The 19334-nt window shown below is 45.4% G+C and overlaps 1 long non-coding RNA gene across 3 annotated transcripts; it reads right to left on the bottom strand.

Annotated features, from left to right (window-relative positions):
* Nucleotides 1–3405: 3405 nt before the first annotated feature.
* On the bottom strand, nt 3406–13142 carry LOC137443175 (uncharacterized). Of its 3 annotated transcripts, none has more exons than XR_010987830.1 (5): nt 12922–13142; nt 11933–12030; nt 7636–7773; nt 7101–7230; nt 3406–4711 (listed from the first exon to the last, which is right to left on the bottom strand). It is a non-coding gene; the product is annotated as an uncharacterized lncRNA (long non-coding RNA). The 3 variants fall into 3 exon arrangements; XR_010987831.1 differs by lacking the exon at nt 12922–13142 and adding an exon at nt 12582–12726; XR_010987832.1 differs by lacking the exon at nt 11933–12030 and having other exon boundaries at nt 12922–13138.
* Nucleotides 13143–19334: the final 6192 nt, after the last annotated feature.

Raw genomic sequence — 19334 nt, 5'->3', positions numbered from 1 at the left:
CGCCCGCGCACCGCCCCCCCGGAGCGCCCAAGGGCCGCCTGCGCCGCGGCGGCGGGGCCGGGGACGGGGCCGGGGCGGACAGGGTCGGCGGGACGTCGCCCCGAGGAGCTCTGGGTTCGGCGGGCTGCGGGAGCGGAAAGGCGGCCCCGGAGGTGAAGTAACGGAGGAGGGCGAGAAGTGTGGAGAGTAATGAAGTGCGGGAGCAGGTCGTGTTCGTCTGGAGGGGAGGAAGGCTGGAGAAATAAAATCCAAGGGAGGCATGGCAGCGGGGTTGGAACTAGATGATCCTTGTGGTCCTTTCCAACCCTGAATGATACTATGATAAAGTGCTGACAAAAGCGTGTCCTGTGTAGCGGAGAGGGGCACGGCTCCCCTGGAACGGCAAAAATCCTAACGGTTTTGTTGGGGTTTTTTTTAATAAACGGAACTAAAGGAGATCACAGTTGTTGCCTTTGAAGACAGTGAATTTCAAGCAGAGCTCCGTTTCTCTTTGAATATTGTAAGCTATAAGTAAGGACTAGATCTTGGAAGCCACCAATGATACTTGCTGTCTCTTTGCTGACCTCTGCCTCTGTTCACAGCCCCGTTTAAAACTCCAGCCGGGCCTGTTCCAAAAATATATGTAAATGAACACAATGGAACAGCTGGATCTATTTATCTGCACAGAGGATTTAAGATCCTTCATGTTCACAAGCGTTTCAGTTGTATAAGCCATGTCCAAGGACAAGTGCCAGCTAGAGGAAGTGGAGCAGGCAGTAATTGATACCAAAGGACAGCCCTGGATCAGACAGAGGGAGCAGAAGCACCTCGAAGTGCTTGCTCAGTGGGAGTCCTTCCTCCTTTTATACAGAATCAGAGAATTGCCTGGCTGGAAAAGACTTTAAGATCATTTAGTCCAATCATAACCTAACATCTCCCTTGTTGTTCAACCATGTCCCTAAGCACCTCATCCAAATATTTTTTAAACACTCCCAGGGATGCTGACTCCACTACCTCCTTGGGCAGTCTGTTCCAGGGCCAAATAATCCTTTCAGTGAAGAAATTTTTCCTAATACCCAATCTAAACATCCCCTGGTGTAACCTGAGGCCATTTCTTCTTGTCCTATCACTTATTACCTGATTGAACAGGCCAGACCCTACCTCATTACAACCTACTTTCAGGTAGCTGCAAGGGAACAATGAAGTGTCCCCTCAGCATCCTCCAGACTAAACAACCCCAGTTCCCTCAGCTGCTCCTCATATGTCTTGTGTTCGAGACCCCTCACCAGCCTCTTTGCCCTTTTCTGGACGTGCTCCAGCACAAAAATGTCCTGCTTTTATTGAGGGGCCCAAAACTGAACACAGTATTCAAGGTGCATTCTCACCAGTGCCCAGTACAGGGGCAAGACCTCTTCCCTGGTCCTGCTGGCCACACTATTTATGATACAAGGCAGGATGCTGTTTGTATTCCAGACAGAAGGTGAGTGGTACAAAATCAGGCTGATGCAGAACTTTCCTGTACTCTTAAAGAGCAAAAAAAATAAAATGATAGAGGAAATGTGACATTAGAACAATTCCATCTAGAGAGAGATGGTTATGCAAAGGCAAAGAAGTTAAAGCTGCTGGCTGTGATCGTCTGATCAAACAGGCCATGGAAGTGGGCTGGACCCTGACATGGACTTTGACAGAGTCAAAGACAGGGGTTGCTACCAATGGTGACAAGACCACAGATCTAGTCATTTATAAACCATGAAAGTTACTTGGTTTATTTACCATCATGCAATGAATTGCAGAATCGTAATATACATGGTATGCTGCAGCTTGTTCTCTTTTAGAGCAAGCAGTGAGTGTCTCTATTGAGCTGAAGAGCTTTGCCAAAAATAGCATCTTGCATACATCAGTGTAGGAATACATGGACAGGGGCAGACCAGAGGTCCATCTTTCCCAGTCCTCTGGCAGAAGCTGGTGGTGGGTGTCTAGGTAAAAAGTAAAAGCACACAGTGATCTGGTCTGGCCTCCCACCTCCAGCCACCTCCCTCCCCATGTCTGAGGGAGCTCTCATCTTCCTGTTTCCAGTAATCCTCAGCTGATTTTGTAACAATTCAGGTTGCCTGATAAAATGTTTATGTCTAAAATATGAACATGAAAACTGGCATTTATGTTATATTCTTCTTCCAAATGGGCCAAAGTGACCAGCAGTCCCCAAGCAAAGTGTGTAAAGCATCACTTTGGATTGACCAGCAGAACTTGCAAGCATGCAGCTGATGCTACAGCACAGCCTAGTACCTTTGAATGTAGAATAGCAAGGGGTGGGGGTGAGTGTCTTCTGTTATTCCTTGTAATTAGGGTAAATATCTTCTGGGATCAAAATATTCTACATTTTCTGAGAAATTATAATGACAGCTTCACCAAAGGCACAACTGTATCTTTTCCCAGCCTCATCACAATCTTGATTTTCTCCTTTTCAAGCCAAGCAGTGTTTCCAATTCTCAAGCAAAAGCCAAGGAGAGACTTTCCAACTTAGAGTTTGGTTATTTTCTGAAAACTTGATCTCAGAGAATTTACATCTGAGAAATATTTATCAGCTTGTCTCATACACCACTCAGGCCTCTGCCACTCAACTCCCAGGTTGCAGACAAAATGATGTGTTAAATCTTCTGGTTCACTTTAGGATAGGATAGGATAGGATAGGATAGGATAGGATAGGATAGGATAGGATAGGATAGGATAGGATAGGATAGGATAGGATAGGATAGGATAGGATAGGATAGGATAGGATAGGATGGAATAGGATAGACCAGGTTGGAAGAGACCTTCAAGATCATCATGTCCAACCCATCATCCAACAGCATCTAATCAATTAAACCATGGCACCAAGTGCCTCATCAAGTCTCCTCCTAAACACCTCCAGTGATGGCAACTCCACCACCTCCCTGAGCAGCCCGTTTCAATGGACAATCACTCTCTGTGAAGAATTTCTTCCTAACATCCAGCCTAAACCTCCCCTGTCACAGCTTGAGACTGTGTCATTTTATGAAACTAGCTTTTCCCCTTTCCCTCTGGAGGGTATTATAGCATCACTGAACTTCTTGCCATAAACTCAGGCCTTGGAAATCCTGAAATAACGAATCTGAATCCTCACTGTTTATGACTGGAGAGCATTCGCAAAACAACTGCCATGCCAACCGCCCCCACAGCCATTTAAACATAATCCACTCTCTATTTTTGTTCTCATAAATTGCTTCATCCAGACCTTTAAAAAATTTATTTTCCTCTCTGACTCTCCTGCCTAAGTTTCAACAGATTTCAGGTATTCAGTTGACTGCAGTGCTGGATGGAAATCTCTTCATTGGCCTTACCTTTAGCGACCTGAAGAGCAAGCCCACTCTGTCCTCTGTTCAGTGCGTGATTTGATTTCTGCATGGGTTTTTGTTATCACCAGTTTTATTGTCAGGAAGCCACAGGCAAAGACAAGCTGAAGGCAGGGTATTCTCGGTACTCCCTGAGGCACCAAAGCCCTTGGGCTGCATGGTTATTCATTTTCTACAGATATTAATTGTGCTAAGAGGATGTTGGGAAGTGTCCGGAGGTCAGTGCTTGCATGTAGAGAAGATACTCTACAAATTAGACACCAATTGAATTACTGTCTGTGGTTTGGGGAACTGAACTTTTTCTTAAGCTACATTGGAAAATCCTTCTAGACACTTATCTATGCCATTAAGTATCTAAATAGTTTTGTAATAAAGCATGCCCTGGTTTCCCAGGGCCTTGGCAGAAGGCAATGAAGTATCTTTCAGAGAATCTGGAAATTCTGAAGGTATCTGCTGAATAACACAGCTCTGAGTGCCCAGTTCCAGGTAGCTAAAAACCCACTTTTTTTTTTGTAGAAGGTGAATATTCAGATTTAGTCCCCCAGAATCTGACAAATCTTCAGCCTTGCAAGATGAGGCACAGGCCAAAGTTATCCAACTCCACCCACCCTCTGGACATGCTAACAGGGCATTCTTTGCAGTGGTGGAAAATAGGTTAAAGCTATATCTTAAACCACAGCTTCCTCTCACTGTCCCTGCCCAGCTGGATTGCCAAGTACTAATCTATCTTTCTGCATTCATCAGGCATTCAGCACTTTTGAAGATCAGAATCCCTAGCAGTTTCAGATGGAGTGCTGTAAAAATAAGACAGAGAGAGAAAGTCACTTGATCTTTGTAGGAAGAGCTTCCTCTGGTAAGCAGAAAGAATGACTATATATCCTAAAGTTATTCACACTCAAGTAGACTGAGCTTGTCAACTCATGTTGCTTGGGACACAAAACAGCCATCCTTGAAGAACAGGGTCAGATTTCACCTACAGACCTAGGTTTGAAAGGCAAAATATGATGCAGAAGTTGTGGTCTTCTTAGTAAAGCTAACTCATATGAGCTCTACTTTATTCTCTCTAGCAGTGTCCCATTGAGAGAGGCTTGAGCAGATGAAAACACCCCAAAGATTCCCCCTTTATTTTGGTAGAGAATTAACTCCTCTGAGGTCTCCTGCGAGCATACAACCTTCTCCTATGCACTGGAAGCCTCCGCAGCTGAGTGTTTCCACGCCTCTGGCTCTGTAGAGCACTCAGTTGGATGGGAAGGACAGTTTTGTTGATGACAGTGAGACGTTCATTCAGTTCTTCTAGCCTCTTCCTTATTGACTGGACTTCCCTCACGAGATTGTCCACAGCTGCAGAGAAAGGGCGGAGGCTACAGAAAGAGTAATACAGGAGAATAACTCAATGTGGGGAGTGCTCCTGAGCAAGCAAAATAGCCTACCATGGCCGTGTCTTTCCTGGTGGATAAGGTCCCTTCACAATGAAAGGGCTGCAAGCAACCATTCAAAGGTGCTTCTAAAGCCACCCTCTTGGGTGGTGGGAGTTTATCTGACATGCCCCCATCTGAACTGAGGAAACCATGAGCTTCAGGATCAGCACGGGCAATGTGGTCTTTTCATTGCTGCCAAAGCACATCTGGCTTGGTGCTGAATAATGATAGGTTTATGAGCTCCCATAAGGACTTCAAAGCACTTCTGCTTTAATGGTGGAGCTGAAAACAATCCTGTTCAGCTGGAACCAGCAGGGGTAGAGAAGATAGCAGTAATGTGTGGGATCCCAGTGAAGGGGAGGCTCCTGCATGTTCCCCAGGTCACTCCAGGACGTGCCTCTGCTTAAGCACATCCTGGAGTGCTGGAGGAGAAGAGCCAGGATTTTTACATCAGGATTTGGCAAGGTGAGGGCTGCACTGATGCATCAGTGTGCTTGGAGGTAACCATGTTCCTTCCTTTGAAGAGTTTTCTTTCAGTCTCCCTTTGGGTATTATAAAGTTCTTATGCTCATTCTAATCTCATTGGATGTTGATTAGTATTAATTAGCCTCAGTGTCAACCAGGAGCAGGCATGAAGGCTGGGCCAGTGATTCCCATGGGTTACTGTCAGTCCTCAACATTTCTAACAGCCCAGCATGTGTTCTCCAGCAAACTCTTAATTCAAAGCCTTCTGCAGGAAATATGGCTGAATAGTCTCTTTACATCTCCCTGGACTAAAGTTAGAGTTTTCCAAATGCATGACTCAATATTGGCCCTGATAATCTTAGGCACCAATGAATTTCAGCACTGGCAGTGTGCTAATAACAGCCACGAGGCGGCCAGGGAGAAATCCACTTGATGCCAAAGGCCAACATATATAATCTATCAACTATATCCTCCCCAAACCTTAATTTGTACAGACATTGTGTGACCTTCTGACTAGTTCCATTTTATTTTTCTAGCCTTTCCTTTTCAACTGGTTCAATGCCTAGAGGCTGTGGACAGATTGGGTTTTTTCTTTTTCCTGAAAAGAAAGCTGAGTTATGGCAGAAGACCACTTATTTTATAACCAGTTCTGATTTAAGTGATATTTACTTTCTAGTAATTCCCAGTATTCCCTTCTCCCCTCTCTTGTTCATTGCCTTTCCAACTCTGTTTCTGGAAGCTCAACATGAGCTCTCAATGTGCACTTGCAGCCCACAAAGCCAATCAGATCCTGGGCTGCATCAGGAGAAGTGTGGCCAGCAGGTCAAGGGAGGTGATTCTCCCCCTCTAGTCAGCTCTCGTGAGACCCCACCTGGAGTACTGCCTCCAGTTCTGGAGCCCCTATTACAGGAGGGATATGGACATGCTGGAACGGGTCCAGAGAAGGGCCACGAGGATGATCAGAGGACAGACTGAAGGAGTTGGGGCTGTTCAGTCTGGAGAAGAGAAGGCTCCGAGGTGACCTAATTGTGGCCTTCCAGTATCTGAAGGGGGCCTACAGGAGGGCTGGGGAGGGACTTTTCAGGATCTCAGGTAGTGATAGGACTAGGGGGAATGGAATGAAGCTGGAGGTGGGGAGATTCAGGATGGATATGAGGAGGAGGCTCTTCACCATGAGAGTGGTGAAGCCCTGGAATGGGTTGTCCAGGGAGGTGGTTGAGGCCCCATCCCTGGAGATGTTTAAGACCAGGCTGGATGAGGCTCTGGCCAGCCTGATCTAGTGTGGGGTGTCCCTGCCTATGGCAGGGGGGTTGGAACTAGATGATCCTTGTGGTCCCTTCCAACCCTGACTGATACTATGATACTATGAAATACAAAAGTGAAGTACCTTTGGTGAATGTGGTCAATCACTAATATTTTCTGCAGTGCAAGGGAGGAAACATGATGACATGGACTAGTGAACAGCTTTCTCATGTCTGTGTGTTAGAGACTGAAATAAAAAACATCACAGGGCAAATCAGCTGCTTCTCCCTGCCCTGTGGCCAAGTCCATGTCTGGATTTGTAACACAATTCATCTTTCCAGTCTGTTCTCACAGACTGGAGCGAGGTGCCAAGAGCAGCCTACATTTTCTATAGGATAATCATTCTTAACACAGTCACTGCAACTGAGAATGCTGCACAATAAATATTCAGCAGAATATTCAGGTTACTAGTATTCAGTGCTGCTATCACAATAGGTACCAAGGCAGTGGGATTCATCTCCCCACTACTGAGCAATCTGAAAGTTCATCTTAGAACGGATGAATCCTGCTCAAGGAAGGGTGCCCAGGAAAGGACTGAATCCCACCAGCAGATGAAGGGAATTACCTGGAGAACTCAGGCAGTAAAGCATTTGGGTTGTTCAGCAGTGTGTGCTTCATTTGCCAGAAGATACCATTTCCCCATTTCTCAAGGGTTTGAGTAATGCTGTTAACGCCTTCTATGTTGACCTTGTCAGCTAGGTTAGCAGGACATCCATGGAAGACAGGAAAATAAAGGTGACAGAACAAAAAAACATGAGCTAGTGATCTGATTCCATTCCCCATCACTTGAGCTGTGTCACAGTGCAATGCCAAATATTAAACAGAGGATCTATGTTGAAAAGCAGACAACCCTCCATCCAGTGTAATTCTCGCCCTCTAGGTGCCCAGGTGTTCTGCTGACACTGGATATCCCATACAATTATTTCTAAACCCATTTTTCTCTCCAAATACCTCAACAGCTACTCAGGAATCAGAAGAAGCACTCATGAATGAGAACTATTTGCCTCATTCCAAGCTAAAAAAAAATAGATAAATAGGTGAATCTTCAGCTCTGAGTTACTGAAGACCTCCCAGGCTGACTCACCACTACCGTCTCTTACCGCCTTCTCTGTAGTCCCATTTCTGATGCTGGTCCAGAAAGTCCTCCTGGAATTCAGCACAGGGCAAGAATATGAAGAAGAGGAAAAGTGGAAGAGTCATCATGATGGCTTTCTACAGGTCCTTGACCTCCCCCAACTCTGTGAAGACAAAAAAAAAATCTTGCTAAGTGCTTTATTTCTCTCTTTCCTCTGTTTCTCCACCTCCCACCTGTCACCTCCACAACAAATTTCTCTCTGAAGATGTATTTCTTTAAACTGTTGTTCAGGTTGCTCAGCCTAGCTTTTCTAGAAGCACAGAGGGTTCTTTTTCACAAGTATAGATCACCTTACTTTGGTGGGGTTTTTTTGGTTGGTTGGTTTTGGTTTTATGGGGTTTGTTTGTTGGTTGGTTTGGGTTTTATGGGCTTTTTATGTTTGTTGGTTTAGTTTGTTTGTTTGTTTGTTTTTCCAAGCCATTGAGTGGTACCTTTGAGAGGTACCCAGATGCATCAGCTACTGGCAGCAGCCAGGAAAGTAGCTTTGCTTCATATGTAGCCACATTGGGATAGCACCTTATAGTTAGAAATGTTCTGTCATTGTCTGGAGAAGGTACTACAAGGTGCAGAAACAGCTTCATCCCCACTTTGCAACTGGAGAAAGCAAAGTACAAGCCAGTGAAGCAATTTGTCAAGGATTTAATAGAGGTCAGAATGGAAAAAAATGTTCTTTTTGATCTGATCCACTAACCAGTAGAAATAATTGAGATGCTGCCCAGTGATGGAGCCTCAAAGGCAACCCCACTCCCCATCTGCTGTATCCACTCTGCTCTAGGTGTCAGTTCCTCCTAAGCACATCTACAGAGTATGCAAGACAGGTAGATGAAGTGCTGTGAGCATTTTCACATTATCTCCTTGTCTTCTTTTCAAGTTTGCCATCATTCCCAAGCCAATGGAAGTCAATGCTAACCTACAGGCCCTCCTGGACAAGTCCTGTCTCTAAATGTAAGAGAACAGATCAATCTCACCACAGTTTACTCATGCTTATTTGTTACTTTGTCTTAATTAAATGGCCTCTCTCTGTTCAATCTGGTATACTTTGGTTTTTTTTAATGTCATGAACAGCTGTTCTGGTAGCAAGTGACTGAAATATCAATTATGCACACATTGCAAATGGCAAACAGAAAAGAAATGCATTGCCAAGTTCACGGGTTTTAGTAATGATTTTGGTCATCTGTAGTCACAGCGATGGAGGGACTCATGGAAAGCAGGTATTCAGGAAATCCAAATCATTCCCCTACTCAGCTGCATGTGTCAAAAGTTAGAACACCTCATTGCAAAATATGGGACATTAAATTGCTTTTTGAGTCTCACATAGCTCTCCTCTCCTAACCATCTGTGAAGGATTCAGCCACCTCAAAAGTTATTGGGAGCTGTAGCAGATAAAGCAATACATAAATGAATCCTTTTACTTTGTGCCTTTCTTACATTCAATCTCTAGTGTATTTTAATTGCAACTGCATTTATTTTCCCATCTATTTAAAATAGCAGCATGAATATAGCCATACTGATGGGAAACGTCACGCTACTTTAAAAATACTACTTTCCACCTGTCAGGATGTATTTTGCACTCAATATTCTTCTAATTGCAGTATTCATTTAAAGGGGGGGTGGGGGGAAATAAATTGCTTTCTTCCTATCTCATGCATACATACACCTCTTCTTCCTCCCAACTCAGTGCTGCCAAAATGAAAATCTCTAAGAAGGTTTGATGATATCACCAAGGCACATAATGGAAAGGCCTTCATGGACCTTCTTGGAACTATTTGCATTGACACCACAGCTCCTCTGCCTCTCTGCTTTTCCAGATAAACACCCCAGTCTTTAGAGCTTTTTTTCTTCTTCTTCTTTTTCTCTTTCTTTTAATGACTATGCACTACACATGCCTTTTTAATCTTCCCTGATGGGAAGACACCACCATCTCTAATTGCAAATGATTTGAAAATGCTTCCAACATCAAGGAGGCAGTGTGGCTTCCCAGCTCAGTTTAAAACTTCCTGAAAAGACTGTCCATTCCTTGCTCTTTTCACCTCCCATCTGTTTCAATAGCCCAGGGATGGGACATTGAAATGTTTCTGTATTTGTTAAAAGAAGGGTGGTGATAAATTCCACCTACATCTGATACTGAAAATCCACCCTGCTTGACCTCAAGCTTTTAAAATGAATCATAAGACCCACGGGCTCTATTTGTAGGGCCCCTCACAGATCAGTTTCTTTGTAGCTTTGCTCTCTGCATTCCTGAGAGCCTACTGTAATTTATTATCATAGTAAGCATCAAGTTAGAACCATCTTTGAAATAGAGTCCCATATCTCAAACACTTACACAGAAACTGAGCAATTGTCCTTCTCTTAGGTTGAATTGTAGAAGGCAAATGGGTAGTCACTAACAAACAGAAAAAGTCTGCAGGGTCATCTGTAGGATGTAGGAACCACATCCCAAGCCCACTGCAAATGTGTTTTCAGATCTGCTGCAGAGTTGCACTGGAAAATACTGTCAGGGTAGAACATAGATTGACAAGCAATGAAAACTGTCTCACACTCTTGGATGAAAGCTCTGTCCTAAATCCAGAGGATAACAACAACAACAACGTAGTAGCTTTGTTGTTGTTACTGTTAATTACAATAATAAGTCATGCTCTCTGTCAGAAAATTACATCATATTCTGCCCTTGGATCAGGGTAGGCTCAGTGATTCACTGGATAGTCCCTTCATCTGCAAGCAATGAAGAAGGAGCTATTCACCTCATTATTGCACAATGTTGGGGTTTTTTTCTTCTTTTAACCTCTCAATACCTCACTCTGACATGATAAAAGTGCTCTGCTAGCTCAATATCCCACGCACAGCCTTGCTGAGATTGGTGGTTGTGCTATCCAAGCCTGAAAACCTGCCCCAAAGCAAAGAAGTGCTGCCAGGATTGGAACTCTGTCCCTCTCTTGTTCCCCCTTTCTGTTTCTTGCTGCTTCACTATATCTGCTTCCAATGCCCATCCCTCCTTACATGCAGCACAGAATGACAACAGAGCACTGAGATTTCAGTACACGCCTCAGACTTCGGCACACTGAGGTCAAATGTGATAATTGACTGCTCATGGGTTGTGCTGCCTGCTAGGGTATGGGGGAACTGCCGAGGTTATCCTCTCTTGGTGCCAAACACAGCTTCATTTCAGAGCACCTTCCCTTCCCTGAAGCCTGAGGAGCACACTCTGTTCCTATTGCAGGCATGTGAGTTGTTCATTGTGATTCAGAGCTTGCCTGCCCCTTGTCAATCAAGAGGGCTCGAAACCTTTCCCTGCACTTCTTACTGCTCTAAACACATACACTCTCCTGATGCATGCATGACAATCCTGGTGTTTTAGCTCAAGCCCAAGCTTGCTTTGAAAGAAGGATTTTGTTGATTAGAGTTAGCAGTCACCTAAAATGAAGTTTGTTTTTTTTCTGCAGTATTGGACTGAAAGTAAATTAGCTTTGAGGTTTTCATTTGAGACCTGTTCTCCTCATGCTTTTCTCAAGTTCCTTTTGAGCTACTTTCAAACTACAGCTGAAGAGTGATGCTGAGCTTGAGTTATGTGCAGCGAAATAAAATATGCTTTTAAATGATTCAGAGAGTCTGATCTCAGGTTTGATCTCATAAATACATCAAATGTATCTCTCATTCCAATGGACCTTAAAACATCAAAGTAAGTTTAAGATCCTCCATTTGTAAAGGATCTCAATAGATAATAAAGGTATATTTTGCAGACCAGTAGAATTTCTCTGTATTTCTATATGCAACATTTGGAGACTATTTTAAGGTTATATTGCTTACACACACACCAAACGAAAAGGTTCTGCTTTATATATAAAGTCAGAGAAGGTTTAGGCGCTGTAAACCAAACTGTTTCACATTCACAAAACCCCCCACAGAGTAGCTGCACACGATTCCTCACTTAATGCCAGTGCTGCCAGAGCTCCCAAGTGGGGATCCTGACAAGACTCAGAGATTTCAGAGGAGAAAGCTGCCCAGACTGCAAGTGCAGAACAATCAAAGTATTTGCGAGCTCTGCTTGCAAAGCGGATGGCATTTGTTAGCTCTCCAAGCAAGGAGAAGAAGAAGAAGAAGAAAGCAGGGGAGTATAAATATTAGCATATGTTTGTAGTATTATGTAATGGTGGAAAGATCACACACAAAAAAGAAATGCCAAAAGCAATAAAAAAAAAAAAAAAGGAATAAAAATTGGATCCTACAATATTAACCCAGTCGCAGTGCTCCAGTTAGAATCTCACCTGTTTCAGAAGTCCTTGTTAGAAATCCACTGCAGTGGCTTTTGTAGTGCACACTTGTTATGCTGTTCTGTCAGTGTGTGTGCACACCCAGCTCTGGGCTATGTAGGAATAACAATATTTTGATTATTTTTTTTTTCAAGCTTGGCAACATGTTTCAGTCCAATGGAGGTTTTGCATAGATTCATGGATTCCTAGAATGGTTTGGCTTGGAAGCGACCTTGAAGATCATCTAGTTCCACTCCCACGCTGGCAGTGGCAAGGGACACCCTCCACTAGACCATTATTATTAATTAAGAGTTACGCTGCTCATTTTTATGTTGTGTGAAAAGTAAAGAGCACTTCAATCCCTCAAACTGCCTGACCAGCCTGCTGAGCAAAGGGATCTGATTGACAGCCTGGTGATGGACAGCTAGGATGCTGCTGGCTAAAGAAATAAAAGTGAAGAGTCATCCATGTGCAAAGCAAATATCTACTGCACATCATAAGATTAGTAAAGTCCTGTTGGATTTGAGGAGGTAATATCTACCTTTTACCTCTTCTCCAGGTGTACCTGGCTGCACATCTTTTTCAGGATATATCTTACTGTCATCTCTCATTTAGAGTTTGGTGCTCCTTATAAGAAGTTTCCTCTCTTTCCCTGGATAGGTACCTGCAGACCTTGTACTCTCCATGTCTGTCCATCTGTCTCACTCTTCTGATCTCCCTCTGTCTCACTCTTCTGATCTCCCTCTGTCTCACTCTTCTGATCTCCCTCTGTCTTTCTCTCTGGACACTCCTTTTCTCTAGAAATCTAGGTAGCATCCTCCAACTTGTAAGTCCATGCCAGCCTGCATATGATCCCTCCTCTCCTGACTCTTCCCACAGGTATCTTTAGAGTCTTTCAATGCAACAAGCTCTTTCCAGGGTGCATGGATGTGTCTCATCCGGAGGAAGAAAAAAGCCCACAACATTCTCGGGAAAGAAGGCAGAGAATTGCATACAAGTGTTACCTGTGCTCTTGAGGCCAGTCCTTCTGTGATGAGGCTTCCAAATCTCTGCCTCCCTCTCCTTTCCTCCTCACCACCCCTCTGCATTTCAACTTGCAATGAGTGACGTGTCCCTCTTCATTTCCCTGCTTTCCATGTTTCCACAGTCTTTCCGTGGAGCCTCCTCCAGCTGTACCTCTCCTATCCCTCCCTCCCACTCCTGCAAGCAAGCCATCATCTCTCCCCACACATGGGAGCCTTATGGGAAGGAAAGCCTGGGCAATGGAGCCCTTCTCAAAAGCAGCTCCATCTGCAAGGACACCCAAGTCTTTTTGCCCCCAGTTCTTTTGGGTAGTTCTCAACCACTGACTCTCCAGCACAGCTGTATGACTTCTCTTACTAGTCACAGTTTCCACTATGCAGTGCTTTCTCTGGCTGCTTGAACCCTCCGGCCATCCAGCCATGAATTTGTTCCCCACGTTGTTTCTGCCTTTTAACAGTCGTGCCAATTAATTCCCTGCTGATTAGTTCATTCCTGATGCACTCTGCCAAATCTATTTCTGGTGGAATAAACAAGGAGGGATGAATCGGCTGCAGTGTTGTTTGTTGTTGTTTTTTGTCTCCCCATGTCTCCTTCCCCCAGGTCCTTGCCTGCCAAATTAAACAAGTTCAGATCTGGTCAGTACTTGATAAAGAGATTTCCAAAGAAACATAAGGTGTTAAAATGATGGTTTTTGCAAAGTGTGAAGTGGACCTGATTCTGGTCCCACATCCATGTCAGGCTGACATTTTGCTGTGATTTGAGAGGATGTGCAGCCACCACAGCCCCGAAGCTGCCCAATTGCTGCACACTCAGGCTCACGACTAGACACTGCTTGTGAGCGGCTTGGCCAAATCTGCATTCTTCCTGATATTACTTCTCCAGTATCAGCTGGCAACAGCACCTTATCTGTCTCCTGACCAGCCTATTCTTATTTAACTCCATTTTCCACATCCAAAACGTCTGGACTCAACAGTGAGAAAAATGATGCTTTACTCACAGGGTGAAGGTCCAGCTGCTCAGAATAAAAGCAAGCACCCTGAAGGAAGGTGCCAGAGGATAAGTGCAAGTAACTCAGTGTTACAATTGCAACAGGGTGAGGCTGGTTTACCCTAGGTGAGGAGCCCATGGCAGGAGGGCTGGGTTAATAAACATCATCCAGCACTGCCATTTAGTCAGCCATGTAAATCCACTCAAGAGAGGTCTAACCAGGACCAGACTGAGGGGTTTCTGCTTCTCTGATACCAGAACCATGTGATGTTGGCTGCTCCAGCTCCCTCAGTCCTGCTGGCTCTGTGGCAGGGAAATTTCTGAGAAGCCTGCCTTGTTTGTGGAGCATCGCCACTGACACAGCAGGACATTCATTTGCAAAGTTATAAAACACCAGTTTTCAAATGCAGTCCCCAATATCCACACTTAACACAGGACAGCCTCTGGTGGAACTGGAAAATTATGGTTGTTTTTTTTTTTTCAGTGCTCAAGCAAGCAAACAAAATGTCCAGGCAACAGGCAAATAACCCAAACAATCATCTGCTTCCAGCTGTTCCCCATTCAGCTCGTGGCAAACACAATCCTGCTGATGTAACTCCCCTTGAAGAGGAAATGAACTGCTGATGGTCAGCGTCAGATGGGGACACTCCATGGAGGAATGCTCTGATCAAGAACCCCTTCATGGCGTGGCACAGAGGCACTGTCTGAGCGAACCTGATGGGAAAACCCACACAGGCAAAGCAATGTTCTCCTGAAAACCTGGTCCAAATCCAATCTGTGCTGGTGAAGGCTTGCAGTATTTGTTCTGTGTCCTGGTCATGTGCTGGCAACCTCAGCACAGTGCTCAGCAGGCAGGATGATGTATCACAGACACTCCTCATTCCCTGTGCCTCCACCAGGGCTAGTGAGGGAGACAAGACAGGAGGGAGCTGTAGCACTTCCCTTCCCTGTCTCCTGTCTGCTCTCTTCCATATTTCCAGTGATGTGAAAGGAGTACTGCCCAGCCCACCATCACCACCATGGCTGCATTCAGGTAGGGATCTCTAGTACACATGTGATTTGCCCACCAAGCAGAGGCTGAGAACTTTAATACAACCAACTAACAAGAAGCTCCCTTGGGTTTTTGTTTTTTCGTTGTCACATTTCTGTGACTGTTGTAAGCAATTGCAGGGTATGTGATCTGCTCTACTGTGCGAGGACTGCTGCTTGCAGACAGTTTTCTAAACTTGGATAGCCTCAGCATGAAACTTGCTTGTGAAATGCAAACAGGCTACTGCACGTGTCTATCTGTAGGTCTCTCAGGACATGCAAGAGCTCTGAGACAGCAAAATCCACCTGGCAAGATCAATGTCTGCAGAAACATTTGTCTTCATTTCCCCAGACCCTGGTTAAGCCTGCAGCCTTCAGGCAGATGTAGATTCAGCAAGCTAAGGGCAAAAGGAACTTAAACCCTCTCTGAAACTCCTGTGCTTTTCAGGGTGTTTGTGCCCTGGGCCATGCAAGAGAGCAGCAGCTGTGGGGGTCTCCACAATGCTGCTGCTTGTGTCCAGCCCTGGCTACCATGCACACATTGAGCCAAAATCCCCCCAGGGTGCAAAAACTTGGCACTCTGAGTCAGATTGGAGAGCAATTCCTGACACCTCCTGGGAACCAGAGTGGCTCTTAACAGCTATAAGGATGGAAACCTTTTAAAAGTCCACACATGAGTTATGAAGGATTTCAATAAAGCTCTGAAGTGCCACAGAAGCTCCTGTGCAATTTCTAGGAGCTAGAGCTGGTCCCACTGTTTTAGAGCCAACCACAAAGTCTTCTCCACTGGCCTTATTAGGTGGACCCTGGATATTACTACAGTTTGTGTAGGTCAGGTGAATAATGTGCACCTATACAGCATCTTCAACACACCAGCATTTCAAAGGGCTTGGAATAACTCAGAACTCAGGCATCTAGCAGGGCACAGCAAATTTACCTCAGGCAGTGCCTTCACCCTACACAGGACAGCAGGTGCCAGTGTGGGCAGAGAGGGCTGGCACAGGCTCAACACTGATGAACACTTCATCCCTGGAGGTGTTTCAGACCAGGCTGGATGAGGCTCTGGCCAGCCTGATCTAGTGTGGGATGTCCCTGCCCTTGGCAGGGGGGTTGGAACTGGATGATCCTTGTGGTCCCTTCCTACCCTGACTGATACTATGATACTATGAAGGGCTGGTGGCTGGACATTTTCATGCTTTTTTGGCTCATGATGCTTTTCTAAAGGACCACTTTGCCCACCCAAAGCTCTCAGGCTTCCAAGCCTAACCTCAAGCATCTCATTTCTCAGCATCTGGCTTTTTCCAACTGCTTTGAAAAGATAAATAAATAAAAGAAGCAGCAACATTCAGACAAATGAATGATTTATTTGCAACTTGAGTTTTATTTTCATAGCCTTTTGATTGATATTGGTACACTTGACAGGTCCAATTTATATGCAAATCAGCTTGCATTCACAATGCAAAGAAGGAAAACTTCATTTCTCATGCTTTGCAAGTCATTACACCCTACATATGACTACTTTATGTGCAGTCATATATTCCTCAAAAGCATCAGTTTTCATCACAGATCACTCTCCATTAGCCTCACAGATATCTCAGGGCTTGGGGAATGAGCCATTTTTGTGGGGATGCATGAAATTAAGAGTGGGCTCTGCTGTACTGCAGATGTGCAATCATTGTTAGCTATGGGCTCATGCAGTGTATGTGTGTGCCAGATGTTAGATCACAAATGAGGACGCCAGATTTTCCATTTCCTGCTTCTGGCTGTTTTCTGTTGTACCTTTACTCCCAGCTCTGGTGGGTGCCAGAAGAATTTTCTTAGAAAGAGTCACTCTGCTGGACAGCTTTTGTCCCTGTGTATCACAGGCTTTGCTAACTGAGACGTGGAAAGGATCCAGGATCTCTCACATAAATATTTACATAGATACAGGGTAATCACTGCTCTTAAATCAGAAAGTGGAGAAGGGGAAATGGCATATGGAACACAAAGTCTCTGTATTCAGAAAGACCTGGAAGGAAAAGAAAAAGAATTACTATGATGGCTTCTCCAGGGTTTGCCACCAGGGACGTGGTGGCAAGTGTTGTGTTCTCAGGAAGGTCCTGATCTAAAGCCTGATGACATCAATGGGAAAAAAAAACAAAAAACTTTTGGTACTAAGAGGTTTTGGATAAGAGCTACTCTCTTTCCTGTTCATATATCAAAAAAAATATTTCTCATCACCAGCCAGACCACTTGGTGTCTCTCTTCTGCTCCTTCTTTATGGTTATCATTTAAAGTTTCAGGACAGACCTGGACAGTAAGTACACTATTCACAGGACCAGTACCTGAAGCAGGAAAAAGCAGAAGTAGCAGTAGATGCTGAGGAAACATATCACAGAATCACAGAATCACAGAATCACCAAGGTTGGAAGAGACCTCAAAGATCATCGAGTCCAACCTGTCACCAGAGACCTCATGACTAAACCATAGCACCAAGTGCCACATCCAATCCATTCTTGAACACCTCCAGGGATGGTGACTCCACCACCTGCCTGGGCCGCCCATTCCAATGGCAAATGACTCTCTCAGTGAAGAACTTTCTCCTCACCTCGAGCCTAAACTTCCCCTGGCGCAGCTTGAGACTGTGTCCATGATGTGTTCTTCAGCCAATCAGACTCTCACCTAGCCAGTATGCCTTTTTCTTCTGAAGTGTTCCCAGACAAACTATGACTCGAAGAAGTGGTGCTGTTAGATGGCCCATTCACAGGCCTGGGAATCAGGAAGCTGGAGCTTTGTGGCTTTGGGGAAGCCACAAACCCCTCCTTGCTCAACTTCCTTATTGTGGGAAAGGAAAAGTTTGCTGTTCACTTACCTCAGAAGGCTGTGGTGAAGATCAAGGACAGTTTTTGGAAAACACCCTGGCAGTCTTTAATTTGAGCAAAGAAAAAGCCTCTTGCAAAATAAACCACAATCACCAAATAAGATTTCTTCCAACCAAAAACTTCCCAAAAAAGAATGTGTATATTTATACCAAGAACCAAGGCATATATTTACACTGAGTGACTGGCACTTTCTCTGTAAACCATTTAGGACAACAAGCATATTTTTGCCTATGTCAGTGCCCAGCAAAGCTGTAGGAAACTGTGCTGTCCTTGGTCATGGCTTGCTGCCACCAGCCCCCACCACTCTTCAGGTCTCTGCCCCTGTAACACAACAGAAAGGGACTGAACCAGTAAAGAACTTTGGTTGCAATACCAAGTTGCTGCTGCCTTTGCAAAACAGTGGCACCTCCTAAGTGAAGTTACTCTCAGTAAGTTTGCAGGCTGCGCCAAGGTGGGCAGGAGTGTCAATCTGCTGGAGGCAAGGAAAGCTCTGCAGAGACAGGCTGGATCAATGGGCAGTTGTATGATGTTCTATAAGACCAAATGCCAGCTCCCATACTTTGATCACAACAATCCCATACAGTGCTATAGGCATGGGGAAGAGTGGCTGAAAAGTTGCTAATCAGAGGGTTCTGAGGGTACTGGTCGACAGCCAGCTGAATATGATCCAGCAGTGTGCTCAGGAGGCCAAGGCAGCCATCAGCATCCTGGACTGTATCAGGAATAGTGTGGCCAATAGAAGCAGCAAAGAGATCTTGCCCCTTCACTTGGCACTGGTCAGGCTGCACCTCAAGTCCTGTGTTTGGTTTTGGTCCCATCACTACAAGAAGGACATTTTTGTGCTGGAGAAAGTCCAGAAAAGGGCAAAGAGGCTGGTGAGGGGTCTTGAACACAAGCCCTGGCTGAGGGAGCTGGGGTTGGAGAAGAGGAGGCTGAGGGGAGACCTCATGGCACCCTACACCTCCCTGAAAGGAGGTTGCAGTGAGGTGGGGCTCAGCCTCTTCTCACAGACACAGGTGACAGGACAAGAGAAAATGGCCCCAAGTTGCACCAGGGGAGGTTTGGATTGGATGTTAGGAAAAAATTTTGTCACTGAAAGGGTCATTGGGCCCTGGAACAGGCTGCCCAGGAAGGTGCTGCAGTCACCATCCCTAGAGGTGGCTTAGTTACTTAGGGACACAGTCTAACAGTACAGGGAGATGTTAGGTTATGGTTGGACTCGATGCTCACAAGGTCATTTACAACCAGGTGATTCTGTGATGCTTTGATAAAATCTCAGTGCCACCCTCCCTGGCACAGCCCCAGGGGAGGCAACCTCAGGCCCCTGCGGCCCTCACTCGCAGGTCCCCATGGCAGGGAGCTCAGGGGCTGCCCCTCGCCACGCCTCTCCTCAGCCCCAGCGAGGGGCCCCTGCTGCGCCGGGCGCCGCTCCCGCCCCGCGGGACTACAATTCCCAGCAGGCCGTGGGAGGCGCGGAGGGAGCGCGGCAGGGCGCATGCGCACTGCGCCGCTCCAGC

This window comes from Melanerpes formicivorus, unplaced genomic scaffold (genome assembly GCF_026170545.1).
Source record: "Melanerpes formicivorus ecotype bairdi unplaced genomic scaffold, bMelFor1.0.p_v2 SCAF_8, whole genome shotgun sequence".
Taxonomy (NCBI): Eukaryota; Metazoa; Chordata; class Aves; order Piciformes; family Picidae; genus Melanerpes; species Melanerpes formicivorus.
The sequence above is the reverse complement of the archived record's forward strand: the minus strand, read 5'-3'. Positions and strand labels throughout refer to the sequence as shown.